We start from the raw sequence: 26,264 nt of genomic DNA, 5'->3' as shown, positions 1-26,264 counted from the left end.
TTGTGAGAGCAGCTGGGTGCATTGTGAGAGCAGGTGGGTGCATTGTGAGAGCAGCTGGGAGCATTGTGAGAGCAGGTGGGTGCATTGTGAGAGCAGCTGGGTGCATTGTGAGAGCAGCTGGGTGCATTGTGAGAGCAGCTGGGTGCATTGTGAGAGCAGGTGGGTGCATTATGAGAGCAGGTGGGTGCATTGTGAGAACAGCTGGGAGCATTGTGAGAGCAGGTGGGTGCATTGTGAGAGCAGGTGGGTGCATTGTGAGAGCAGCTGGGTGCATTGTGAGAGCAGGTGGGAGCATTGTGAGAGCAGGTGGGTGCATTGTGAGAGCAGCTGGGTGCATTGTGAGAGCAGGTGGGAGCATTGTGAGAGCAGCTGGGTGCATTGTGAGAGCAGCAGGGTGCATTGTGAGAGCAGCTGGGTGCATTGTGAGAGCAGCTGGGTGCATTGTGAGAGCAGGTGGGTGCATTGTGAGAGCAGCTGGGTGCATTGTGAGAGCAGCTGGGTGCATTGTGAGAGCAGCTGGGTGCATTGTGAGAGCAGGTGGGTGCATTGTGAGAGCAGCTGGGTGCATTGTGAGAGCAGGTGGGTGCATTGTTAGAGCAGCTGGGTGCATTGTGAGAGCAGGTGGGTGCATTGTGAGAGCAGCTGGGTGCATTGTGAGAGCAGGTGGGAGCATTGTGAGAGCAGCTGGGTGCATTGTGAGAGCAGGTGGGAGCATTGTGAGAGCAGGTGGGAGCATTGTGAGAGCAGGTGGGTGCATTGTGAGAGCAGGTGGGTGCATTGTGAGAGCAGCTGGGTGCATTGTGAGAGCAGGTGGGAGCATTGTGAGAGCAGGTGGGTGCATTGTGAGAGCAGGTGGGTGCATTGTGAGAGCAGCCCTAGCTCCTAAAGCCTCAGCAGGCGCCCCCCCCCCCCCCCCACACACACACACACAGACCTGGGCTCCTGCACGCAAACCTCACCACTAACCAGGCGGGGAGCACCGCCCCCGCTCACTGATGGGAAATGGGGACAAGCTGAGCAGCACACCCTCAGCCACTCAATTGCGAGCCAACGAGGCACATACACCAGCTCCCAAGCCTAACACGTCCCTGAAATGAGCGCGATGGGGGCCACCTCCTTCCACAGCTCTCACCCCCCGGGGAGGCAGGGTCCCTGTGAGGCCCCAGGGGGCGGCAGGCAAGAGCCACTCAGCCCTCGGCGCAGGGACGCACGCCGGCCAGCCGAGCCCCATCGCGGACCCCCAGCCTCCCATGATCCTGGGAGGCAAGCACTGCCCTTCTCCCGGGTTTCAGCAGAACCTGAGGCAGAGAGGTCGAGTCACCTGCCCGCGGTCACATGATTAGTAAGCACGTTGGGGTTTTGAACTGGACATAACCAGACTCAAGAAGTCTCCTTCCAGCCCTGGCCAGTAACTCAGTCGGTGAGAGCGTTGTCCCAATACGCCAAGGTTGCGGGTTCGATCCCTGGTCAGGGTGCATGCAAGGAGCAACCAACAGATGCATAAATGAGTGCAACAACAAATTGATGTTTCTCTCTCCGTGCCCCTCACTCTCTCTAGAATAATTCAATAAATACATTTTAAAAAAAAAAAAAGAAGAAGAAGAAGAAGCCCAGCCAGTGTTGCTCAATGGTTAAGCATCGACCTATGAACCAGGCGGTCACTTTTCGATCCCCAGTCAGGGCACAGGCCCAGGTTGCGGGCTCAATCCCCAGTGGGGGGCACGCAGGAGGCAGCCGATCCATGATTCTCTCTCATCCTCGATGTTTCTCTCCCTCTCCCTCTCCCTTCCTCTCTGAAATCAATAAAAATATTTTTAAATAAATAAATAAAAATTGAAGAAAGAGTCTCCTCAGTCCTTAAACCCTAGTGTCAGCTTTCCCTTCTGAGTCAGCAGGCTGACTGACCTCACAGGCTAACATTACCTTTGTGATGTCTCTACAGCTGAGCCCAAAACCTGGATCAGAGACACACCCAGAGCCACAGGCAGAACCAGACCCCAAACCAGAACCAGACCCAGACCCAGAGCACCCTGACAGGCAGAGGGGCTGGGCGGCGGGAGGGCTCTAGGCAGGCGGATGAGGGGAGGAACCCGGACACATGAGGGGCCCGGCCCTGCTGCTTCAGGAGAAGGGGCGCCCACACTGGGTCGCCCTGATTGGCAAGAGCACCCGCGCTGCGGAAGAGGAGCACAGGGGCTGGGCGGGGACTGGGCCTGGCAGCCTGGCAGGGAAGCGTGGGCTCTTCAGGCCTCACCTCCTGGCCAGACTCGCCCTCGCACCCAAAGCCAAGAGCCGCCTGCCTGTCTCACAGCTGCGCCCTCGCCGCCCCGCCCACCGTGGGTCTTCCCGTAGTTGGCACTTCTTCCAAGAATCACTTCTTGACCCTCCCCCCACCCCCCAATCCAGGCTGGGTGGCCCTCCCTGCCCCCCATCCCTCCTAGGCCCCCAGTGCTGCCTGGGTCGCACTGCGTCAGCCCACAGCCGTCAGCTACTCCACACCCGCCCGAGCCCACACGTCTGCTCATCTGTGGCCAGTGCTCCAGGTCGTGCCAGGCACAGTGGGTGGTGACACACCTGTTGCTGGACGGATGGTTACAACAGAACAAAAGAGAGGCGGCTGTCGGCATGGGTCCTGCCCCCAAGCCCACGGTTCCCAAACTGTCAGGTGCCCAGCTCCGGTCTTGGCGAGAACAGGTCAGGTTCAAGGGCTGCGAGGCTGATGACAGGGTGAGGCATCACCCAGAGGGAGGGAGGTGGGCAGGAGGCTCCAACAAGGAGGGTGGTGCAGGGCCGGGCCCTGGCTCACTTTCCAGGGAAGCCAGGCGAGGAGACGAGGAGACGTGTCAGGGCAGGAGCGCAGAGCAGGCCCTGCCGCCTCCGCCTCCGGGCGAGGGAGCCGAGCAGAGCGGGGCGGCCAGAGGCGAGGAGAAAGGCCAGAGGCAGCGCCTTCCCAGGTCTCCCCAAGCCGTGCTGCTGTGTCCTCACAACTTCAAGACAATGCCCTCCCCACTCGCCAGAGCCCTCCAGCCCCCAGCCTCCTGCTGCTGACCCTGATGCAGAGCCATCAGTGGGCAAAGGGCACGGGGCAGGGGGGAGAGGGAGGCCCTGGGCACCTGGGCAGGTGAGAAAGGGAGACGACAAGAGGGCTGAGCCCGGCCGGTGGGGCTCAATGGTTGAGCGTTGACCTATGAGCGAGGAGGTCACAGTTGGATTCCTGGTCAAGGCACACACCCGGGTTTTGGGCTCGACCTCCAATGTGGGGCGTGCAGGAGGCAGCCAATTCTCTCTCATCATTGATGTTTCTATCTCTCTCCCTCTCCCTTCCTCTCTGAAATCAATAAAAATATGTTTAAAAAGACAGAAGGGAGGGAGGGAGGGAGGGAGGGAGGGAGGGAGGGAGGGAGGGAGGGAGAGAAGGAGGGAGGGAGGGAGGGAGAGAAGGAAGGAGGGGAGGAAGGAGGGAGGGGACGAAGGAGGGAGGGGAGGGAGGAGAGGGGGGAGGAAGGAGGGAGGGGAGGAAGGTGGGAGGGGAGGGAGGAGGGGGGGAGGGAGAAGGGGGGAGGAAGGAGGAAAGAGGGCTGCGAGAAAGTTGAAGAGGAACCAAAGGGCAGCAGGAACCAGAGGTGGAGGGAGTGAAGGAGAGAGAGGCGGTGGGGACAGGGTGCTCCCAGCCTCGCACCCCTCCCGCCTGGTCCCTGTGCACACACAGCAGCTCCATGAGGTATAATTATCCTGTTCTTCCCTTTCATTTTACTTCACTTTTTATTACCAACAAACGTCAAACATACACAAAGTAAGCAAAATAGTGTAAATTAAACCCCTAGGCACCGTCACCCGCTGTGACAGTTATCGCTGGGCCATTTTTGTTCCGCTGTATTTTTATCCACTCTATTTCTATTACTTTTTGACAGTGCTATTTTTTTAGGAAATTTGCAGACAATACAGTGTACAGACACTGGCTGCGGGCTGCTGGTAGATGTTACATCCAGGCGCTCACACACCATGGCACGCCCCCACCGGAGCGCTCCTGCCGCTCGCAGCCCCTTTCTAACGAGGCTGGTTGTGCTGATGTCACACAGACGGGTCACAGAAGGTGCCCTTGCTCTCTCTCTCGTTATCTTGTTTTGGAGAGTCGCCCACCGTGGCGCCGTGTCAGGAGTGTCTTTCACAGTCGCTGACGAGCGTTCCCGTGTGTGGACTGTCCGAAGGCGGGCAGCAGCTCTCTGCTGGGTGAGCCTCTGGGCTCTGCCAGGGCGTGGCTGCTGGGCGCTCCGCTTCTAGGAGCATTGTGTTTGTGGGCAAGCTCTCACTTCTCCCCGATGAGCACCTGGGAGTTAAGAGGAATTGTGCGTCTGACTGACCTTGTAAGAAGCGGTCAGGCCCTGCAGGGCCCATCAGCAGTGTGTGAGCTCGCCGGCTCTAGTCTTGTCAGCATTTGGCCGTTGTCAGGCTGTCCCACTGGAGCCACTCGAATGGCTGTTTAGTGGTTGTCCTTACACTCACGACTACTGATGTCAAGCCATGTTCCATGTGCTTATTGGCATGTGCACATCTTTTGTGAAGTATCTGTTCAAGTTTTTGCCCATTTTTCATGAAGTCACTTGTCTTTTTATGATTGAGTCATAATTCTTTGTATATTCTGATAACAAGCCCTTGTCAGATGTAAGGTTTCTGAATATCTTCTCCAAATTTGAGACCTGCGTGCTCATTTCTTAATAGTGTCCTTTTAATCAAATTTATGAAGGCATAATTCATATATTTTCACCAATTTTAAGTGCCCATTTCAATGAGTTTTGGACACGTGTGTAGTGTCATGTATCCACTGTGAGAAGCATGACAGAGAATATTCCTACCACCCCAGAATGCTCCCATGTGCCCCCGAGGGAATCCTATGCCCCGTCTTCGGGAGCCGAGAAATGTGGACTGGTATCCACTGACCTGCTTTCTGGCTCTGTACACTTGCCTTTTCTAGAATTTCATATAAATAGAATCTTGAAGTATGTAATCTTTTTTTTAAATATATTTTTATTGACTTTAGAGAGGAAGGAGAGGGAGAGAGAGATAGAAACATCAATGATGAGAGAGAATCATTGATCGGCTGCCTCCTGCACACCCCACACTGGGGATGGAGCCCATAACCCAGGCATGCGCCCTTGATCAAAATCGAACTCGGGACCCTTCAATCCACAGGTGACGTTCTATCCACTGAGCAAAACTGGCCAGGCCAAGTATATAATATTTTATGTCTGGCTTCTTGCACTTGGCATAATATTGTCAACCAATGGTGCCAATTCAACACCAACGGGAATCCCCAGTCTGAGGTGTGGTGAGAAGGAAACTATTCAGCACAAACAACTCTACTGTGATACAAGGAGGCTGGGAAACAGCAGGCCGTGAGGCAGCCTGGGCAGACACCCCCCCCCCCCACCCCGCTGGACAGCTCTGCCCTGCCCCTCCCCCCCGGCTGGACAGCTCTGCCCTGCCCCCCCACGGCTGGACAGCTCTGCCCTGCCTGCCCCCCCACCCTGGCTGGACAACTCTGCCCTGCCCCCTCCACCTGGCTGGACAGCTCTGCCCTGCCTGCCCCCCCACCCTGGCTGGACAGCTCTGCCCTGCCCCCTCCACCTGGCTGGACAGCTCTGCCCACCCCCCAGCTGGACAGCTCTGCCCTGCCCGCCCCCCCCCCCCCCGGCTGGACAGCTCTGCCCTGCCCCCTCCACCTGGGCAGAGGTCTGGCTGGCTCCACTTCTGGGGAAATGCAGTCCTCGGTCTTTGGCTGAAAGAAAGTGTCCACTTCCTGAGCCAAAGGGAAAGTTATAATGATACTAGAGGCCCAGTGCACGAAATTCATGCACTGGGGGTGGGGGTCCCTCAGCCTGGCCTATTTCCTCTCACAGTCCAGGATCCCTGTGATGGATCACCCTCACAGAGGGAGGCCCCGCCCACCCACTGCAGCCCGATGGTTGGTGGTCTGGGCCTCCCTCTGAAGGGTGGTCATGGGGCAATGGCTGGGCCCCCGCCTAATCTCATGGCACCTGCCTTGGCTGGCCTGGTGCCAGTGGGTGTCATAGCCTGAACGGTCATTCCACTGTTCAACCGTTTGGTCTATTTGCATATTATGATTTTATTATTATAGATGAGGCAATGAGTGTTCACTAAACTCGTGGTGATCACTTTGCAATAGACATAGTTATCAATTCACTAGAGGCCCGGTGCACGAGCACCAGTGGGGTCCCTTGGCCTGGTCTGTGTCCTCTCACAATCCCGGACCCCTCAGGGGATGTTGGAGAGCTGGTTTCAGTCTAATTCCCACAGGCCAGGCTGAGGGACCCCACCAGTGCATGAATCTGTGCACCGGACCTCTAATATGCATATAAGACCTTTGGTTAATCTCTTCCTGCCCTTCCCCCTCCCCCCTTCCCTCTGAGATTCATCAGCCTGTTCCATGTTTCCATGCCAGTGCATTGAGTGTCTGCCCCCTGGTGGTCAGTGCATGTCATAGCTACTGTTCGAATGGTCACTTAGGCTTTTATATAGATAGATTATGCTGCACCCAAAGAGCTGCTGGCTTGTATAGAAAGAAGTCCCCACCCCTTGTGCCTGATTGGTCTATCCTTCTGCAGTTCCATTGGTTTAAAAAGTACTATCCTGGTTGGTTGAAATGGAGCTGCTCTAATTGAACAGGGAGGATGCTAATGAAACATAGTTGCAAAGCTCTGATTGGATGGGGAAACCTCAGTCCTACTGGATGAAGGAGGATTCCAGGAGCAACTTTATAAGGGCTGCTCAGATGCAGGAACCCAGTGCAGGCAGGTGGTTCTCTGAAGTGTGGTTGATGTGAGAAGCCTCTGTGTACAAATGGCTGCATTTCTGTTTTAAAATCTGATCCCAGTACAATAAATTAGTGGTATCTTATTGTACAAATAAATCTACACTTTTTTTTATTATCTATTCACCACTTAATGGAGATTTGGGCATTTCTGTTGCAGCTAATATAGATAAATAAGTGGAGATATGCCAGAAGACTTAATATTGTTAAGATGTTAATTCTCCCTAAATTGATCTATAGATTTAATGTACTCCACTCAAAATCCCAGCAGATGGTGCATAAATGTTTTTGTGTGTTTATTTCCCCTGGCAAATACCTAAGAGTGGGTTTGTTGGGTTATATAATAACAATATAACTTTGTAAGTAACAACAAATTGTTTTTCAAAGTGGCTTTGCCATTTTGCCTTCTCACCAACTCATACAACTTCCAGTTGCTCCTCATCCTGCCAATACATGGTCTAATCCAGGGGTGGGCAAACTTTGTGACTCGAGGGCCACAATGGGTTCTTAAACTGGACCGGAGGCCGGAACAAAAGCATGGATGGAGTGTTTGTGTGAACTAATATAAATTCAAAGTAAACATCATTACATAAAAGGGTACGGTCTTTTTTTTTTTAGTTTTATTCATTTCAAACGGGCCGGATCCAGCCCGCGGGCCATAGTTTGCCCACGGCTGGATTGGTTTTTTAAACTCTTAGAGGTCTAGTATGTGTAGTAGTGGAATCTCAGTGTGATTTTAATTTGTGTTTATCTAGTAACTAAAGATGTTGAACTCCTTTTCATGTGTTTATTTGCCATTTTTTACATTTATTGGTGAGATGTCTCTCCAAAGCTTTTGCCCATTTTTTAATCAGGTTGTTTGCTGTCTTGCTGAGTGGAAAGAGGGTTTATATATATAGACTAGAGGCCCAATGCACAAAAATCCATGCACTGGGGCGGGGGGGGTGGTCCCTCAGCCCGGCCTGCCCCCTCCACAGTCCAGGAGCCCTCAAGGGATGTCCTACTGATGGCTTAGGCCCGCTCCCCTCAGCGAGCAGGCCAAAGCCACAGTCTGGCCTCCCTTTGCGGGAGGCAACTGGGCCAATCAGGGGAAGGCGCCACCCCTATCACCCCCGTGCTGCTGCCACTGCCGGCCCTCACAGCCGCTGTGGCTTTGTCCAGAAGGATGTCCAGAAGGCATCCGGTCTATCTAGTCTAATTAGCATATTACCCTTTTATTAGTATAGATTCTGGATCTAAGGCCTTTATTAGATAAATGTTTTGCAAATATTTTTACCCCATTGTGGCTTGCCTTTTTATTTTTTTAACCATGTCTTTTTAAAAGCAAAGGTTCCATTCATTTTTTAAGTCCAATATATTGATTTTTTTTCCCCTGTAGAAGTTGTGCTTTCTGTGTCCCCTCTAAAAAAAATCGTGACTAACCCAACATTTCAAAGATTTTATGACTTTGACCCACTACTTTAAGTTAAATGTTTATGGTATGAGACAAGGGTCATTTTAAAATGTAATTTAGACACCCAACTGTTTCAGCACTTTTTATGGAAAAGACTGTTATTTTCCTCATCGAAATGCCTTAGCACCTTTGTGAAAAGTCAGCTAACCGTGTATGTGCTGATCTATTTCTGGACTCCACTCTGTCCCACGCATCTGAAAGTCTATTGTATGCCACAACGCATTGTCTTAATTACTGTAATTTTATTGTAAGTCTTGAAATCAGGAATTAACTTTTCCAACCTTGTTCTTTGTTGTCATAGGTTGTGTGTGTGTTGTTTTTGGATTTTTGCTTTTACACTCCTTCACATTGCCATATAAGTTTTAAAATCAGCTTGTCAATTCCTCAAAAAATCTGGGATTTTGATGGAAAGTACATTAAATCTAGAGATCAGTTTGGGGAGAATTAGCACCTTAACAATATTAAGTCTTCTGGCTCATCACATGGCATATCTCTGTTTATTTAGCTCATCTTTAATTTCTCCCAGCAGTAATTTGTAGTGTCAGTGTGCTGTATAAATTTTGCTAATTTGTCCCTGCATATTCATGGTTTTATGCTATTATAAATGTTATTACTATTTTTTTAATCCTCAATCGAGTACATGCTTATTGATTTTAGAGAGAGAGAGGAAGGGAGATAGAGCAAGAAAGAAACATCAATGTAAGAGAAACAGCGATCAGTTGCTTCTATATGTGTGCCCCCCGGGAGTCCAACCCGAAACCAGGCATGAGCCCTGCCTGGGGACACGCCTGCCATCTGTCAGTGCACGGGCCATGCCCCAGGCCCCTGAGCCCTGGGCCAGGGCTGTACATTTCATTTTTAATTTAAACTCCCAGGTGTCAGTTACTAGTATGTAGAAATAAATTAATTTTGTATACTGAACTTGAATCCTAAAACATTGCAAAACTTACTTATTCTGGTATCCTAGAGTTTTTGTGGATTGCTTTAGATTTCTCCAGATAGACAATTATGTTGACTCTAAGTAAAAATATTTTTGAATCTTCCCTTTATAACAACATACTTTTTATTTCTTTTTCTTAAATGACTTCATTGGCTAGGACCTCCTCCAGGACATTGTATATTGAATAAAAATAGTTATAACATGGCGGGGTGGGGGAGGACTTGGCAAAGGTGGCCAAATGCTACAACCCTCCAGTTCCAGTATAACATGCTCTGGACTATAATGTGTGGCATGGCGACTTTGGCTAACAACATGGTATTTGTATATTTGAAAGTTGCTAAAAGTGTAGCTCTCAGGAGTTCTCATCACAAGAAAAACATTATAATTATGTGAGGCAATGAATGTTAACTAAACACGTGGTAGTCATCTTTGCAAACATACATTCATCGAGTAATGGTGGTGCACACCTTAGACTCACACAACGCTGTATGCCCATCGCACCTCTAAACCTGGAGGGCAGGGTAGTTCTAGCAGACGTCCTGCCTCTCCTGACCTGAGCAGGACAACATTCGGCCTTCCACCCCTAAGTATGATGTGAACAGTAGGTTTTTTTGTAGACAGCCTTTGCAGGTTGTGTAAATTTTTTCCTATTCCTAGTTTGCCAAGATTTTACTATGAATCTATGTTAAATTTTGTCAAAAATTTCCTCTGCATTAATTGACATGATTGTGTGTTTTTTTCCTTTTAAGATAGTTTAAATCAGTGGTCGCCAACCAGTGGTCTGGGGACCACTGGTGGTCCGTGAGGTCCGAAATGTTGGCGACCGCTGGTTTAAATGATGTGCTGATTTCCTACTTACTTTTCTTTTTCTTTTTTGTTTTTTATTCTGTTACTCCTCACCCGAGGATATTTTTCCATTGATTTTTAGAGAAAGTGGAAGAGAGCGGGAAAGACAGAGAGAAATACCGATTACTGAGATATGCCATGATTATGAGCCAGAAATACCGATAAGAGAGGGAAAGACAGAGAGAGACACATCGATTGGTTGCTTCCTGCATGGGTTGGGGAGGAGCCTGCAACTGAGATACATGCCCTTGACCAGAATTGAACTCAGGACTCTTTGATCCACAGGCTTATGCTCTATCCACTGAGCAAAACCAGCTTATTATTATTCTTCCTACTTATTATTATTCTTCCTCCTACCTATATAAATCTTATATAAATAAGAGTTTTCTATAAACAGCATATAGTTGAGTCATACTTTTTATCCAATCCAACAATCTCTGCTATTTAATTGGAGTATTTAGACCAGCTAGATTTAATATAATTATACTATTATTTGGTATAAGCCTGTCATCTTGCTATTTGCTTTTTAGAATATTTTTATTGATTTCAGAGAGGAAGGGAGAGAGAGAGAGAGATAGAAACATCAATGATGAGAGAGAATCATTGTTTGGCTGCCTCTGCACACCCCCCACAGGGACCAAGCCCACAACCCAGGCCTGTGCCCCTGACCAGAATCAAACCCGGGACCCTTCAGTCCCCAGGCCGACGCTATCCACTGGCCAAACTAGTGAGGGCAGAGTCAGTAAACTTTTTAATAAAGGGTCAAAGAATAGGTATTTTAAGCTTTGTGGGCCATGCAGTCTGTTACTACTCACCTCTCCTGTTGTAGCAAAAGCTGCCACCACCTACATATAGATGAAGGAGCATGACTGGGTTTCAATAACACTGCATTTATGGATACTAAAATTTGAATTTCACATAATTTTCACATGTCACAAGATGTTATTCATCTTTAGATTTTCCCCCTAACCATTAAAAAATGTAAAAACCAGTCCTAGCTTGTGGAATAACAGGAGAAGTAGTGGCTGGATTTATCTTAGAGCCATCGTTTGCCAACTCCTGATGTAAAAACTTTCTAACAGAACAGCAAGTCCTATTTCACAGCATTGATAGGCTCTGCAACTTTCAGGGAAATGGCTGTGAAAGACCAAGTTACCCCAGGCTAACTGATATAAACAAGAATGAAGTCCCTAAGGCGTCCCATCAACATTGTGATAAAAGTATGTTGCACAAAACAGTGTTATTCGAGGACCTGCTGTATGCATTATTCCTATCCCGTCTCCTTCCTGACATTCTCGTCACACACTTTACTTCCACGTATGCTATACGCCCAGAAGACATTGATATTTTTGTTGCAATTAACTTTTTAAAAGATTTTTAAATGAGGAAAAAATTAACTTGGCTACACATCTATCACATCTCGTGCTCTCCGTTCCTCCCACACGTCTACGTCCCACCTGCGTCCCTCCTGCCAGGGGCCCCCTTCGGGTGTGTCTGTAGCGCAGTCTGCCCGCGCCCGCTCCCGCTGTCTGCCCGAGCACCGCCCTTCCTCCGTTTCTGAGAGGCGGTTTCCTTGCCGTAGAACCCCATGGCACGGGGTCTTTCCTAACGTTAAATGCCACGTCCTGGACCCGGGCTAGCACGCTTCTGGTGAGAAGTATGCTGAAGTTCTTATCTTTGTTCTCTATGTGTCTTTTTTCACTGTCTGCTCTGGAGATGTTCTTTGTCACAGGTTTTCAGAAATTTGATTATAATGTACCTGGATGTCATTAAAAAAAATTTTTTTTCTATTTGTGTTCATTGGATTCATGAATCTGTTGGTTTATACTTTTTAGCAAAATAGAGAACATTTTAGCTATAAATTCTCTTAGTCATTTTTTCTGCCCCCGCTGCTCTCTCCTTCTGTGGCCCCGGTCACCTGCGTATGTGTTAGGCTGCCTGACATTGTCCCGGGGGTCACTGGAGTTCTATTCATTTTCCCCGTATTTTTCTGCCTGTGCTTTATTTTGGATAATTTTTATTTCTGATCTTCAAGTTCATTGACCCTTTTATTTTATTTTATTTTATTTATTTATTTTTTTTTAAATATATTTTATTGATTTTCCACAGAGAGGAAGGGAGAGAGATAGAGAGTTAGAAACATCGATGAGAGAGAAACATCGACCAGCCGCCTCCTGCACATCCCCTACTGGGGACGTGCCCGCAACCCAGGTACATGCCCCTGACCGGAATCGAACCTGGGACCTTCCAGTCCGCAGGCCGACGCTCCATCCCCTGAGCCAAACCGGTTTCGGCTTCATTGACCCTTTTATATGAAGCGCCTCACCTGCTATGCATGCCTGCCGACGTGTGTTGCAGCAGACCCTGTATTCCGTCGCTAGGAGCTGCACGCGGGTCTTTGGGACCATCCATGTTTGCTCACCTGTGTTCATGCTTCCCTCCACCTTCCTGAGCCCAGGAAGCCTGTCTATCACAGCTCTGTTCACACTCTTGTTTGCTCATTTTATCAGGCTTTCTGTTGGCTGGCCTAGCTCCTGGCGACGGGCATGGTTTTCTAATTCATTTCCTACATGTAAAGGTTTATTAGGTGTTGGGCGCTGGATTGTACGCGCCGGGCACTGGCTTTGCTGTGCCTCTGTGTTGTGCGGGGCTTTGCTCTGGTGCGCGGCTTGTGTTTAAGCTTCTTCCACGCGGGCCCACATTAGGCTGGAATCCACTGGGCTTCCACCCCAAGGCAAGCCCCTCTGAGCGGTGGGACGTCTGTCAACTGGCTGGTGGGAGCGCACTTTCCAGTTCTGTGTGAACCTCAGAAACTGTTCTGTCAGCTCCTTTTCTGGTGATTCTTCCCCCGGCTTCAGGGCATTTCCTCTCCCATATCGTAGACCCACAGCCAGTCAAAGCCGCAGTCACATCTCTCAGGGTCCAGAGTGCTCCCGCCTCTGCCTGGGTGCTCCCGCCTCTGCCTGGGTGCTCCCGCCTCTGTCTGGGTGCTCCCGCCTCTGTCTGGGTGCTCCCGCCTCGGTCTGGTTGCTCCCGCCTCTGTCTGGGTGCTCCCGCCTCTGTCTGGGTGCTCCCGCCTCGGTCTGGGTGCTCCCGCCTCGGTCTGGGTGCTCCCGCCTCTGCCTGGGTGCTCCCGCCTCTTGTTGCCTGCCTGCAGGCTCAGCACCTCACTCCCCTCAACGCCAGTCACTTCCTCCTCACTTCACAGGTTCTGCTTGGTTTCTCTCTCGCTCTTCTGTGGCCTGGACACTGCCTTCAGGCCGTCAGGTCAGCTCTGTGTGGGGCTCATCTCACTTGTTCTCCTTCTTCCAAGGATCATAGCTCTGTGCCGACTGTTATCTAATATCTGAAAAGCATTGTTTTCTATATAGACTAGGGGCTCAGTGCACAGACTCGTGCACCTTGAAAGGAACTGTGGGCTGCGAGGCTGTGGTGGGCATAGGGGTGGGTCTCGGCCCGTCCTCCACGCCCCTGCCCGGCCCCTTCTGCCATGGCCCCCAGTCCCCTCTCTGCCAGCGGCCCTGCTCCCGCTGCCGCTGCTCCCACATGCTGATGGTGCCGGCCCTGCTCACACCTGCTGACAGCGCAAAGCGATCGGGGCTGGCACCAGCAGCAGGTGCAAGTGCACAGGAGCAGAGAATTTTCAGTAACCACCAGAGGCTCACCCCAATGACAGCAAACGGCGCCCCGCCTTGGTCTGCGCCCCCACTCACCTGCTCCACCATCCCGCTGTGGCCTACACCTGCCATGTTCCATGCTCTGCCGCCTGCTGCTGACGCCCGCCATGTTTCACAGATGCCCCCTGGTGGTCAGTGCACATCATAGCAACTGGTTGTTCTGCTTTTCAGTCTATTTGCATATTAGGGTTTTATATATATAGATTCCAGTTGTCTAGTTGTTTAAAGGTGACAGGGTAGGTCTGGTCCCTGTTACTCCATCCTTTTGAAAGCAAAAGTGTTTATTGGTGAACAAAGATTTCTTAAAAAGTTTTTAATGAAGCCTAATTTTGATTTCTTTTTTTTTTATTACTTTTTTTTATTTTATTATTATTATTTTTAATTTATTGCTTGAAGTATTACAAAGGGTATTACATATGTGTCCATTTTATCCCCCCGCCCTAGACAGTCCCCTAGCCTCCCCTATCCCCCAATGTCTTATGTCCACTGGTTATGCTTATATGCATGCATACAAGTCCTTTAGTTGATCTCTTACCCACCTACCTCCTGCCCCCCAACCCTCCCCGGCCTTCCCGCTGCAGTTTGACAATCTGTTTGAGGCAGCTCTGCCTCTGTATCTATTATTGTTCAAAAGTTTATAATGGTCTATATTATCCATGAATGAGTGAGATCATGTGGTATTTTTCCTTCATTGACTGGCTTATTTCACTTAGCATAATGCTCTCCAGTTCCATCCATGATGTTGCAAATGGTAAGAGTTCCTTCCTTTTTAGAGCAGCATAGTATTCCATCGTGTAGATGTACCACAGTTTTCTAATCCATTCATCTATTGATGGGCACTTAGGCTGTTTCCAGATCTTAGCTATGGTGAATTGTGCTGCTATGAACATAGGGGTGCATATATCCTTTCTGATTGGTGTTTCTGGTTTCTTGGGATATATTCCTAGAAGTGGGATCACAGGGTCAAATGGGAGTTCCATTTTCAGTTTTTTAAGGAAACTCCATACTGTCTTCCATAGTGGCTGCACCAGTCTGCATTCCCACCAGCAGTGCACAAGTGTTCCTTTTTCTCCACATCCTCTCCAGCACTTGTCGTTTGTTGATTTGTTGATGATAGCCAGTCTGACAGGTGTGAGATGGTACCTCATTGTTGTTTTGATTTGCATCTCTCGGATGATTAGTGACTTTGAGCATGTTTTCATATGTCTCTTGGCTTTCTGAATGTCCTCTTTTGAAAGGTGTCTATTTAGGTCCTTTGCCCATTTTTTGATTGGATTGTTTATCTTCCTTTTGTTAAGTTGTATGAGTTCCCTATAAATTTTGGAGATTAGGCCCTTATCAGATATGACATTGGCAAATATGTTTTCCCACACAGTGGGTTTTCTCGTTGTTTTGTTGATGGTTTCTTTTGCTGTGCAGAAGCTTTTTATTTTGATGTAGTCCCATTTGTTCATTTTCTCTTTAGTTTCAAGTGCCCTAGGAGCTGTATCAGTGAAGAAATTGCTTCGGCATATGTCTGAGATTTTGTTGCCTTTGGATTCTTCTAGAATTTTTATGGTTTCCTGCCGTACATTTAAGTCCTTTATCCATTTTGAGTTTATTTTTGTGTATGGTGTAAGTTGGTGGTCTAGTTTCATTTTCTTGCATATATCTGTCCAATTTTCCCAACACCATTTATTGAAGAGACTATCTTGGCTCCATTGTATGTTCTTGCCTCCTTTGTCAAATATTAATTGAGCATATTGGTTCGGGCCAATTTCTGGGCTCTCTATTCTATTCCATTGATCTATATGCCTATTCTTGTGCCAGTACCAGGCACTTTTGAGAACAGTGGCTTTGTAATACAACTTGATATCTGGTATTGAGATCCCACCTACTTTGGTCTTTTTCAGGAGTGCTGCAGCTATTCGGGGTCTTTTTTTATTCCAGATGAATTTTTGGAGAGTTCGTTCTAGATCTCTGAAGTATGCCGTTGGTATTTTAATGGGAAGTGCGTTGAATTTATAGATTGCTTTGGGTAGTATGGACATTTTAATGATGTTGATTCTACCAATCCATGAACACGGTATGTTCTTCCATCTGTTTATGTCTTCCTCTATATCTTTTTTCAACGTCCTGTAGTTTTCTGAGTAGAGGTCTTTTACCTCTTTAGTTAAGTTTATTCCTAGGTAGCTTAATTTTTTTGGTGCGATGGTAAACGAGATTGTTTTTATAATCTCTCTTTCTGAAAGTTCACTATTGGTGTATAGAAATGCCTCAGATTTCTTGGGGTTAATTTTGTATCCTGCTACATTGCCAAATTCATGTATTAAGTCTAGTAGCTTTTTGATGGAGTCTCTAGGGTTTTGTATGTATAATATCATGTCGTCTGCAAATAAGGACAGTTTTACTTCCTCTTTTCCAATTTGGATGCCTTTTATTTCTTCTTCTTGCTGAATTGCAATGGCTAACACTTCCAGTACTATGTTGAACAGGAGTGGTGAGAGGGGGCATCCCTGTCTTGTTCCTGTTCTTAGGGGAAATGGTGTTAGTTTTTGTCCATTGAGTATGATGTTGGCTGTGGGCCTGTCATATATGGCTTTTATTATGTTGAGGTATGATCCTTCTACTCCCACCTTGCTGAGAGCTTTTATCAAAAATGGGTGTTGAATTTTGTCAAATGCTTTTTCTGCATCAATTGATATGACCATGTGGTTTTTTTCTTTCAATTTGTTTATGTGATGTATCACGTTTATTGATTTGCGGATATTGTACCATCCTTGCATCCCTGGGATAAATCCTACTTGGTCATGGTGTATGATCTTTCTGATGTACTGCTGGATCCGATTTGCTAAGATTTTGTTGAGGATTTTGGCATCTATGTTCATGAGGGATATTGGCCTGTAATTCTCTTTCATTGTGTTGTCTTTACCTGGTTTTGGTATTAGGGTGATGCTGGCTTCATAGAATGAGCTTGGAAGTGTTCCCTCCTCTTGAATTTTTTGTAGTAGTCTGAGGAGGATAGGTTTTAGTTCTTCCTTGAATGTTTGGTAAAACTCCCCTGTGAAGCCGTTTGGTCCTGGGCTTTTGTTTGCTGGAAGCTTTTTGATGACTGCTTCAATTTCTTCCATAGTTATTGGCCTGTTGAGATTTTTAGATTCTTCCTGATTGAGTTTTGGAATGTTGTATTTTTCTAGGAATTTGTCCATTTCCTCCAGGTTGTGTAGTTTGTTGGAGTAGAGCTGTCCATAGTATTTTTTAACAATCATTTGTATTTCTGTGGGGTCCGTTGTTATTTCGCCTCTATCATTTCTGATTTTGCTTATTTGGGTCCTCTCTCTTTGCTTCTTGGTGAGTCTGGCTAGAGGTTTGTCAATCTTGTTTATCCTTTCAAAGAACCAGCTCTTGGTTTCATTGATTTTCTGTATTGTTTTTTTGGTCTCTATGTCATTTATTTCTGCTCTAATCTTTATTATCTCCTTCCTTCTGCTTACTCTGGGCTATTCTTATTGCTCTCTTTCTAATTCTTTGAGATGTAGATTTAGATGATTTACTAACACTTTTTCTTGTTTGTTGAGATAGGCCTGGAGAGCTATAAACTTCCCTCTCAGGACTGCTATCATTGCGTCCCATAGGTTTTGGATTGTTGTGTTTTCATTGTCATTAGTTTCCAGGATGTTTTGAATTTCTTCTTTGATTTCATTGGTAACCCAATCAATATTTAATAGCATGCTATTCAGCTTCCAGGTGTTGAGTATTTTGGGCTGTTTTTATTGTAGTTTATTTCTAATATTATGCCATCGTGGTCTGCGAAGACACTTTTTATGATTTCAATCTTCTTGAATTTGGGGATACTTTGCTTGTGACCCAATATATGGTCTATTTTTGAATATGTCTTATGAGCATTTGAGTAGAATGTATATTCCCTGGCTTTGGGGTGAAGTGTTCTGAAGATGTCTATTAAGTCCATCTGATCTAGTGAGTCATTTAGGATTGCTGTATCTTTGCTGATTGTTTGTCTAGAGGGCTTATCCAGTGTTGTCAGTGGTGTATTAAAGTCCCCTACTATGATTGCATTGTTGTTGATCTCTCCTTTGATATCTTCCAGGAGTTTTTTTTATGAATTTGGGTGCTCCTGCATTGGGTGCATATATGTTTACCAGGGTTATATCTTCTTGTTGTATTGATCCCTTTAGTATTATGAAGTGTCCTTCCTTATCTCTTGTTATGGCCTTCACTTTGAGGTCTATTTTGTCCGATATAAGTATTGCTACCCCAGCTTTCTTTTCCTTTCCATTTGCCTGAAAGATATTTTTCCATCCTTTCACTTTCAGTCTGTGTGAGTCCCTTCTAATGAGGTGGGTTTCTTGTAGACAGCAGATGTATGGGTCATGTTTTTTTATCCATTCAGCCACTCGATGTCTTTTGTTTGGAGCATTTAGTCCGTTTATGTTTAAAGTTATTATTGAAAGGTACTTGTTTGTAGCCATTTCTGTTTTTGTGTGGCTGTTTTCTTTCTGAGCTTTTTATTTCTTATTTTTATACCAGTCCCTTTAGCATTCCTTGCATTGCTGGCTTGGTGGTGATAAACTCCCTTAGCCTTTTTTTGTCTGTGAAGCTTCTTATTTCCCCTTCAAGTTTGAATGATAGCCTTGCTGGATAGAGTATTCTTGGATTCAGTCCTTTGCTTTGCATCACTTTGTAAATTTCAGTCCATTCTTTTCTGGCCTGATGTGTTTCTGTTGAGAAATCATTTGACAATCTAATGGGAGATCCCTTGTATGTAACTTTCCATCTCTCTCTTGCAGCCTGTAAGATTCTCTCTTTGTCCTGAACATTTGCCATGGTAATTATGATGTGTCTTGGTGTGGGTCTTTTCGGATTCACCTTGTTTGGTGACTCTCTGGGCTTGTGTGACTTTTTTCTTCCCCACCTCAGGGAAGTTTTCTGATATTATTTCTTCTAATAGGTTTTCTAATCCTTGTTCATCCTTCTGTTGTTCTGGTACCCCTATTATTCGTATGTTGTTTCGTTTCATGTTGTCCCAAAGCTCCCTTAGGCTCTCCTCCTGTCTTTTAATTTTTTTCTCCAATTGCAGTACATTTTGGGTGTGTTTTGCTTCCTTGTCTTCTAATTCACTAATTCGGTCCTCCACTTCTCCTAGTCTACTGTTGATACTTTCAATGGAGTTTTTCATTGCAGCTATATCACTCTTCATTTCTTCTTGGGTCTTACTTAAGTTGTTGATTTTTTCATCTGTTTCTTCTAGCTTCTTCCATATATTATCGATTTTTTCATCTGTTTCTTCTTGCTTCTTGCAGAGGTTGTCGATTTTTTCCTCCATCCGGTTTATGCACTCTAGGACCCTTATTCTGAATTCTTTTTCTGTCATGTTGCATGCCTCTGTATTACTTAGCTGCTTTTCTGGAGAGTCCTCCTTCTCTTTCCTTTGGGGGTTTCTTTGTCTACCCATGTTTGATCTCCCTGACATATCTAGATGTTGAGTCGTTCAGTGGTTGCTCCCTTGGTGGCAGTGACTCCTTGGTCTGTGGTTGCTCTTCAGGTGGTTGCGGTGGTTGTGGTTGTTGGCAGCAGCTCCTCTGGTGGGTGTTGTTCACAGCTGTGGTGGCTCTTCTGGCTGGTGGGGCGAGGTTTCACGTACAGCTGCTGTTCCTCAGCAGAGGGTGTGGTGCTCAGGAGGTTGCTGTTGCTTGGATCTGCTGCATTGATTTAAAGGCACAAAATACAACACAACAAGGCACCACGTACCAGACACTATACACAAATATATTCACGATATTAATAACCCCAAATAAAGGTGACCACCTGAATTAAGAGAATTAGGGGATAAGGAAGAAGGAAGAGAAAAAGATAAAAGAGAAAAAAGAAAAGAAAAGTAGGGACCAAAAAAAGGAGTGCAAAAATGAAATTGGGAAAAAGGAGGGGGGAAAATAAAAGCGAGAAAAGAAAAGAAAAGAAAAAAAAAGAGCGAAAAGAGAGAATGAAGTGGAAGAGGGGAAGAGACTTTTTTATATGAGGAGAATACTCCTATAGAACAGCCATTAATCCCAACAAATTCCAGCAACAGCTCCCTGGAGATGAATGCAAACTAGAAACAACCAATAATATAACGATGAAAATAGAATGGAGAACACTAATCCCAAAATAAAATAAAGAGAAAATAAAATGGCACTTTTTAAAAAAATGGTAAAATGGTAGCAGTAATAATACTGGTTAAAAATAAGAAGGTAGTAATAAAAAGGGTAAAATCAGGTGATGGAAAAAAGAAGAAAGAAAAAAAAGGAAGAAGAAGAAGAAAAGAAAAAAGAAAAGAAAAAAAATTGGTTTCTTAGTTAAAAGGTGAAAAAAAAATTGCAGTAGTGAAGGTCCTTCGGTTCTTCTATTCTTCAGTGTGGCTTGCCTTAGACCTGCCAGGTATTCAGGAGAGTGTTGAGTTTCCCTGCGATACACTGTTCCTCTGTGTTGTAAACCACAGTCCTTATTTTAAAGCAAGCCGCATTTGTTTCCCAGACTGCCATATTTTGTGTTTAGCAAAGAGTCAGTTTGTGGGTCAGTCTCTGGGTGGCAGTGTTCTGGGGTTGGCCTCTGAGGCTATAGGGCCTCTCTGTCCAGTGGAAGTTCACTGCCCAGAGCTGGCTGCATAATAGTTAGTTACCAGCGCTGTGTTGTTGCTGGGATTGAAAATCCCTCTATAGGCCAGACCCTGTTAACTCCCAGGGACTGATCAGGTTATTTTAATCCTTGACCTCGTACAGGGTGGAATCTGGGTGTGGCTGTGCTCCTTGCCTGGGGGCTGGGGGGAGGAGTCTCACTCTCCAGAGAGAATGGCTGCCCCAGTCCTGGGCTCAGGGGTGTCTCAGCACTCAATTCGCTGCCACCTCTCCCGGCCCCCCTTCTCTCCTCAGTCTCTTCCCAGATTCCACTCCTCCGCACCCTCTCCCTCTCTTCAGCACAGGTGAGTGTCTGTATCCGAAATGTCCCATGAACAGGATTCAGTGAAAACAAACAAACAAATGCCGGCCACGGAAACGGGGAAGGCTTGGTTTCTGTAAGCTTCTTCTCTTACAGGGACTGCATGGTCTGGTCAGCTCTTCAGGCTGCCCCCTTTTGGCTCAGTCCTCTGTGATCACAGAACCCAGCTCTCAATTCCCCCGGCGGCGCCAGGAATCCCGCGGTTCTCCTTTCCCCTGTCAGGGGCTGTGCCTATCCCAAGGGACGCGGCTGTCTGCCACGCGGTCTCCCTCCGACTCTCTGGGCTCAGAGGTCTGGCAAACTTTCCTGCCCAAATCCCTGGTTTTTTTTACCTTTCCAGGGGAGTTCTGCTCTTCCCGGCTGCAAACCGTCTCACCAGCTGAGCAATTTCGCCAATTCGGGGTGGATGTTACTAGTTTCAGCTGCTCACTCCATTTGCTCCAGGACACGACCTGGGACGCGTCTGCCTATACCGCCGCCATCTTCCCGAATCCTAATTTTGATTTCTAATAAAACCTGATTTTGGGTTTCTCTTCAAGACCTCTTTGCCTACCTTTGGGCCTCAAAAATATTCTCTGCTATGCGTGCTTTAAAATGTTTTTGTAGTTTTAGTTACTATATTGAGGTCTATGACCTGACTTTTTGTTTGTGTGTTTTTCTGTTTCCTGTTTGTTTTTGGTGTAGTACGAAGTTCAGGAGTCAAGGCTCACTTTTCTGCTGGATAAAGATGAACCATGGTTTCAGCACCATTTGTTAAAGAATGTTCTTCTCTCCATGCAATCACCTTGACCTCTCTATTACAAACCAACGCACTCCTTGAGTGCAAGCTTATTTCTATAACCTCTATTGTGTTCTATTGATCAGTTGGTCTATCCTCATGTCCCCATAGCACTGTCTCAATTGCTACCGCTTTGTAGTAAGTCTTACAGTACCTGGTACAAATTCTTCAGCTTTGATGGGCTTTCGCAGGGTTATCTTGGTCCTTTGAACATCCATATACATTTCAAAACGAGCCTATAAGATTCTATCAGCAAAGCCTCCTAGGGATGCATTAAACCTTCAGGTTACTTTGGCAAAAATTACATCTTTTCAAGGTTGAGTCTTTCCAGTTCATAAGTGTTGTATATCTCTCCATTTATTTAGGTCTTTCTAAATTTTACTTAGCAATAGTTTTGTAATTTCCAGTGCACAATATTTTGTAATTTTGGGTGCTATTAATTTTAGTGCACCTTTTAAAAAGACTTTCCTAAGTATTTTATTATTTATAACTAGAGGTCCAATGCACAAAATTCATGCAAGAGTAGGCCTTCCTTCCCCCAGCTGCCAGCACTGGCTTCCCTCTGGCCCCCGGGACTCGGGCTTCCCTTGCAGCCCTGGCTTCATTCAGAAGGTTGTCCAGAAGGACATCTGGCCTAATTAGCATATTACACTTTTATTATTATAGAAACTATTCTCAGTGGAATTTTTTATTTTCCAATCATTTGCTACTTGTGTGCAGAACTACAGTTTATGGTATATATTGTCCTTGTATCCAGCAACCTTGCTAAATTCACTTATTAGCTCTAGCAAGGTTTTTATCCACATAAGCTCTCATGTCACCTGTTTTACTTCTTCCTTCCCAGTATTCATGTCTTTCGCTCCTGTCGCAGTGACTGTGCTCTCCGTGGCCATGCGGACTGAGTGAGTGTGAGCAGTGACCCTGTCTCCTCTCTGTTGCCCTCGGGAAGCTTCCAGTGGAAAAGCTTTCCTTTGGATTCCAGCAGTTTGATCATCGTATGCGTGGGTGTGTTTTTCATGGTCACTTGTTAGGGGTTCACTGAGCTTTCTGGATTTCTCAGTGAAGGCCTCTCACTAAGCGTGCAGTGCTGAGCCATCGCTGCCTTCAAGGCTTTTTCTGACCATTCTCTCTCTTCCTTCACGGACTCAGTTGCATTTATGTTAGACGGCAGCTGCTGGTGGGGGTGGAAGGTGAGCCCTACACAGCTGTTCTCTCATGACTGGAAGTCTGAACTTTATAATCCCTCTTACACAGTAGGAACCTGAGGCAGAGAAATTATGTGACTGGCCCAAAGTATGGCGGCTGATCAATCAGCTTGAATAGCCAAGCTGCGCCCCAGCTGATTGCTGGGGTGGCGGGGGGGGGCCTCCTCGGATTTTTTTCTGTTTGAAATTCATTCATCTCTTTCCCTCCGCTCGCCCTACGGACAGCTTTCCTCTGCACCTGTGTGAGGTGCAAGCACTTCGCTGACTTCGCTCCTCGTCAGCTGTGAGGACAACCTGGCCCGATGGTGGTTGCTGGCCACACGGAGCTGGACGAGCCCAGCGACAGTGACGAGGGTGCTGCCAGCAGGTGCTCACTGAGCCTGTGAGCGCGGCCCTGACTGCCATGTCGCAGTGACGAGGTCTGTGCAGGTCCAGCCTCGCTCTGCACTTCACGTGGCCTGTGGAGAGCCAGCTGGCAGGTCCGAGCCGCAGGGCCTCATTCTGAAGACCAGAGAGAAGAGCATGGAGATGGGAAACCGTGAGGCCACGAAGCGGGTCCTCGCCGCCACCCCTGCACGTGAACGTGCCGCCGGGAGCACGGCCAGCGCGTGGGGGTGCTGCTAGCTCCGGGGCGGCAGGAAGCCAGGAGCAGCCCTCTGAGAGTTCAGCAACGCAGACAGGCACGGCCTATGCGGGAGACCATCCGTCACCATGGAGCCCAAAGGACGAGGGAACATCAGGGTCAGGCTCAGCCACCAGACGTCCTGGAGCGCAGGGCTGCCCGCGAGCGCGACTGGAGACGAAGCACGGCTGTTTGGAGGGGGCGCTGTTTGGAGAAAGACTGCTAATCAGAAGGGCTGGGGTGGCCTGGGCCCGTGTGGCTCAGGGGCTGAGCATCGACCTGTGAACCAGGGTGTCATGGTTCAATTCCTGGTCAGGGCACAGGCCCAGGTTGTGACTTGATCCCCAGAGAGGGGCGTGCAGGAGGCAGCCGATCCGATTCTCTCTCATCACTGAAAGCAATAAAAACCTACTAAAGAACAAACCGGCCTTCAGACTGAAGGGCCCCAGCAGCGGAGTCGGGGAAGCGGCGGGGCCTGCTCGCGAGGCCGACCGTCTGTTCTGAGTGAGGGCCCGCCCCGCGTCTGGGCCACACAGGTGCCTGAAGCAGAGCCAGCAGCCTTGACTCAGCCCCTGGCGGCCCTGGTCGGCCCAGCTGGCTCCAGAGGAGGGCCAACCCGGCGGTCCCTCTCATGTGGGCACAGAGTGGCTCTCGGACACACAGCTACACTGCCCTCCTGCCCTCACAGTCCCCAGCGGCCCTCCCGGGAGAAGCAGGGAGAGTGAGAGGAAGAGGTGAGCAAGCAGCCCAGTCCAGGGAGGGGCGTGGAGGAGTAAGCACATCACACCCCCAAATCCAGACCTGAGGGGCTGTGGTCTGAGCAGTGCTTGAGCTCAGGGGGGAGAAATGAGCCCACAGCCCAATCTCAACTCTGTCTTTTGCCAGTTCAGCCTTGCCCTGGCCACTTGGGTTAGCCAAGCCTATAATCTCCTCTGTATTTTTTTAAATATATTTTATTGATTTTTTACAGAGAGGAAGGGAGAGAGATAGAGAGTTAGAAACATCGATGAGAGAGAAACATCGATCAGCTGCCTCCTGCACATCTCCTCCTGGGGATGTGCCCGCAACCCAGGTACCTGCCCTTGACCGGAATCGAACCTGGGACCTTTCAGTCCGCAGGCCAACGCTCTATCCACTGAGCCAAACCGGTTTCGGCTCCTCTGTATTTTTAAAAAATATATTTTGATTGATTTCAGAGAGGAAGGGAGAGAGAGAGAGAGAGATAGAAACATCAATGATGAGAGAGAATCACGGATCGGCTGCCTCCTGCAGGCCCCCTACTGAGGATCGAGCCCACAACCCGGGCGTGTGCCCTGACTGGGAATGGAACCGTGACCTCCTGGTTCATAGGTCGACACTCAGCCACTGAGCCACGCCGGCCGGGCTATACTCTCCTCTTTAGAATGGAAGGGAGACACCTACGTCTGTTTCGGTGCCTGGTCATGGGGGTGCCAGGGGAGGGGTGGGGAAGGGACACAGGGGAGCCCGCACCTCTTCCCACCTGGAGCGCTGGGCCTGCCCCACCGGAGGGAGAGCCAGCTCACACCCTTCCCGTCTTGGGAATAAACGTCATCTTGGGATGGAACCTTCAGCAGTCCCAACTCCACTGCTTTTTTTGAGGGGGACTTGCAGAACCCTGCCAACCCAGGTGGCACAGCGGCGGGGGGTGGGGATACAAGGTGGGCGGTGCCTCTATCCCCCACAGAGGCGCGGGCACAGCGGACCCCGAGGCCCTGTGAGGCGTGCAAACCTGCCAGCAGCTCCGGTCCAGCAGCGCCAGCCACTCAGACTCAGAGGAGGCTCATCCACTGGCCCATGGCCTTTGAGGGAACCGGGATGTGGTTCCTGCTTCTCGCCACAGGGTGTCTCCACACTCCCACGCCACCTGCCCTGTCCTGGCCACCCTGGAAACAGCCCTGCCCGGGGCCTGCCTCCTCCCCTGCCGTGCAGCCTGCTTCCTCCGGCTTCCTCTGGCTTCCTTTTTAAAAATATATATGTTACTGATTTTTTACAGAGAGGAAGGGAGAGGGATAGAGAGTTAGAAACATCGATGAGAGAGAAACATCGATCAGCTGCCTCCTGCACACCCCCCACTGGGGATGTGCCCGCAACCAAGGTATATGCCCTTGACCAGAATCGAACCTGGGACCCTCCAGTCCGCAGGCCCACGCTCTATCCACTGAGCCAAACCGGTCAGGCTCCTCCGGCTTCCTCTGAATTCCTCCAGCTTCCTCTGAATTCCTCCAGTTTCCTCCGGCTTCCTCCTGCTTCCTTGGGCTTGGCGGCGGCAGGGGAGAACCCTGGCTATTGGCAAGTGCAAGGCCTGTCACCGCCGGCCTCTGCCTCGCGGGGCTGAGCCGAGTGGCTGTAGAGGAGTCCTTGTCCCGTGGCCCGGTCCCCTGTGGCCCTGGGAATGGTACGACCACCGCAGGGGCTTCTCCTGTCTTGTCAGGAGTCTCGGCAGCGCCCCGAGCGGCAGGGTTCGAGGAGCTTCTAGACCTGTGCCCTGCGCGGCCCTGGGAGGCTGGAGGCAGGCACGGCCAGCTCCTCCACAGAGTAATTGGGGCCTCCTATTGCCTCCCAGTCTCCACAACCCACACCCATAAACGCCTGGGCGGGCCATTGGAAGAGACATGATTATCCTATTTTGAAAATCAGATGAGGCCCCACAGGTGAAACGCCTGTTGTGAGCGCTTTAGGACAACATCAATGGCGGCTGCCAAAGACACTGGGAAACGGAGGCCCCACGGAATGAAAGGGTTTCCCCAGAGCCGCACAGCGCAGCCTGGGCCCCGGGGCAGCCAGGCCCCGTCCCAGCTGGTGACTCTCCCAGGAGTCACCCTTGGCTCCGATGGCCTCCTCTGTGTGACCCACTCCAGGGCTTGAAAGGACATCAGAACAGCCCGGCCGCGTGGCTCAGGGGCGGAGCGTCGACCTGTGAA

Source organism: Myotis myotis, unplaced genomic scaffold (genome assembly GCF_014108235.1).
Source record: "Myotis myotis isolate mMyoMyo1 unplaced genomic scaffold, mMyoMyo1.p scaffold_m19_p_53, whole genome shotgun sequence".
NCBI classification, from domain to species: domain Eukaryota; kingdom Metazoa; phylum Chordata; class Mammalia; order Chiroptera; family Vespertilionidae; genus Myotis; species Myotis myotis.
The sequence above is the reverse complement of the archived record's forward strand: the minus strand, read 5'-3'. Positions refer to the sequence as shown.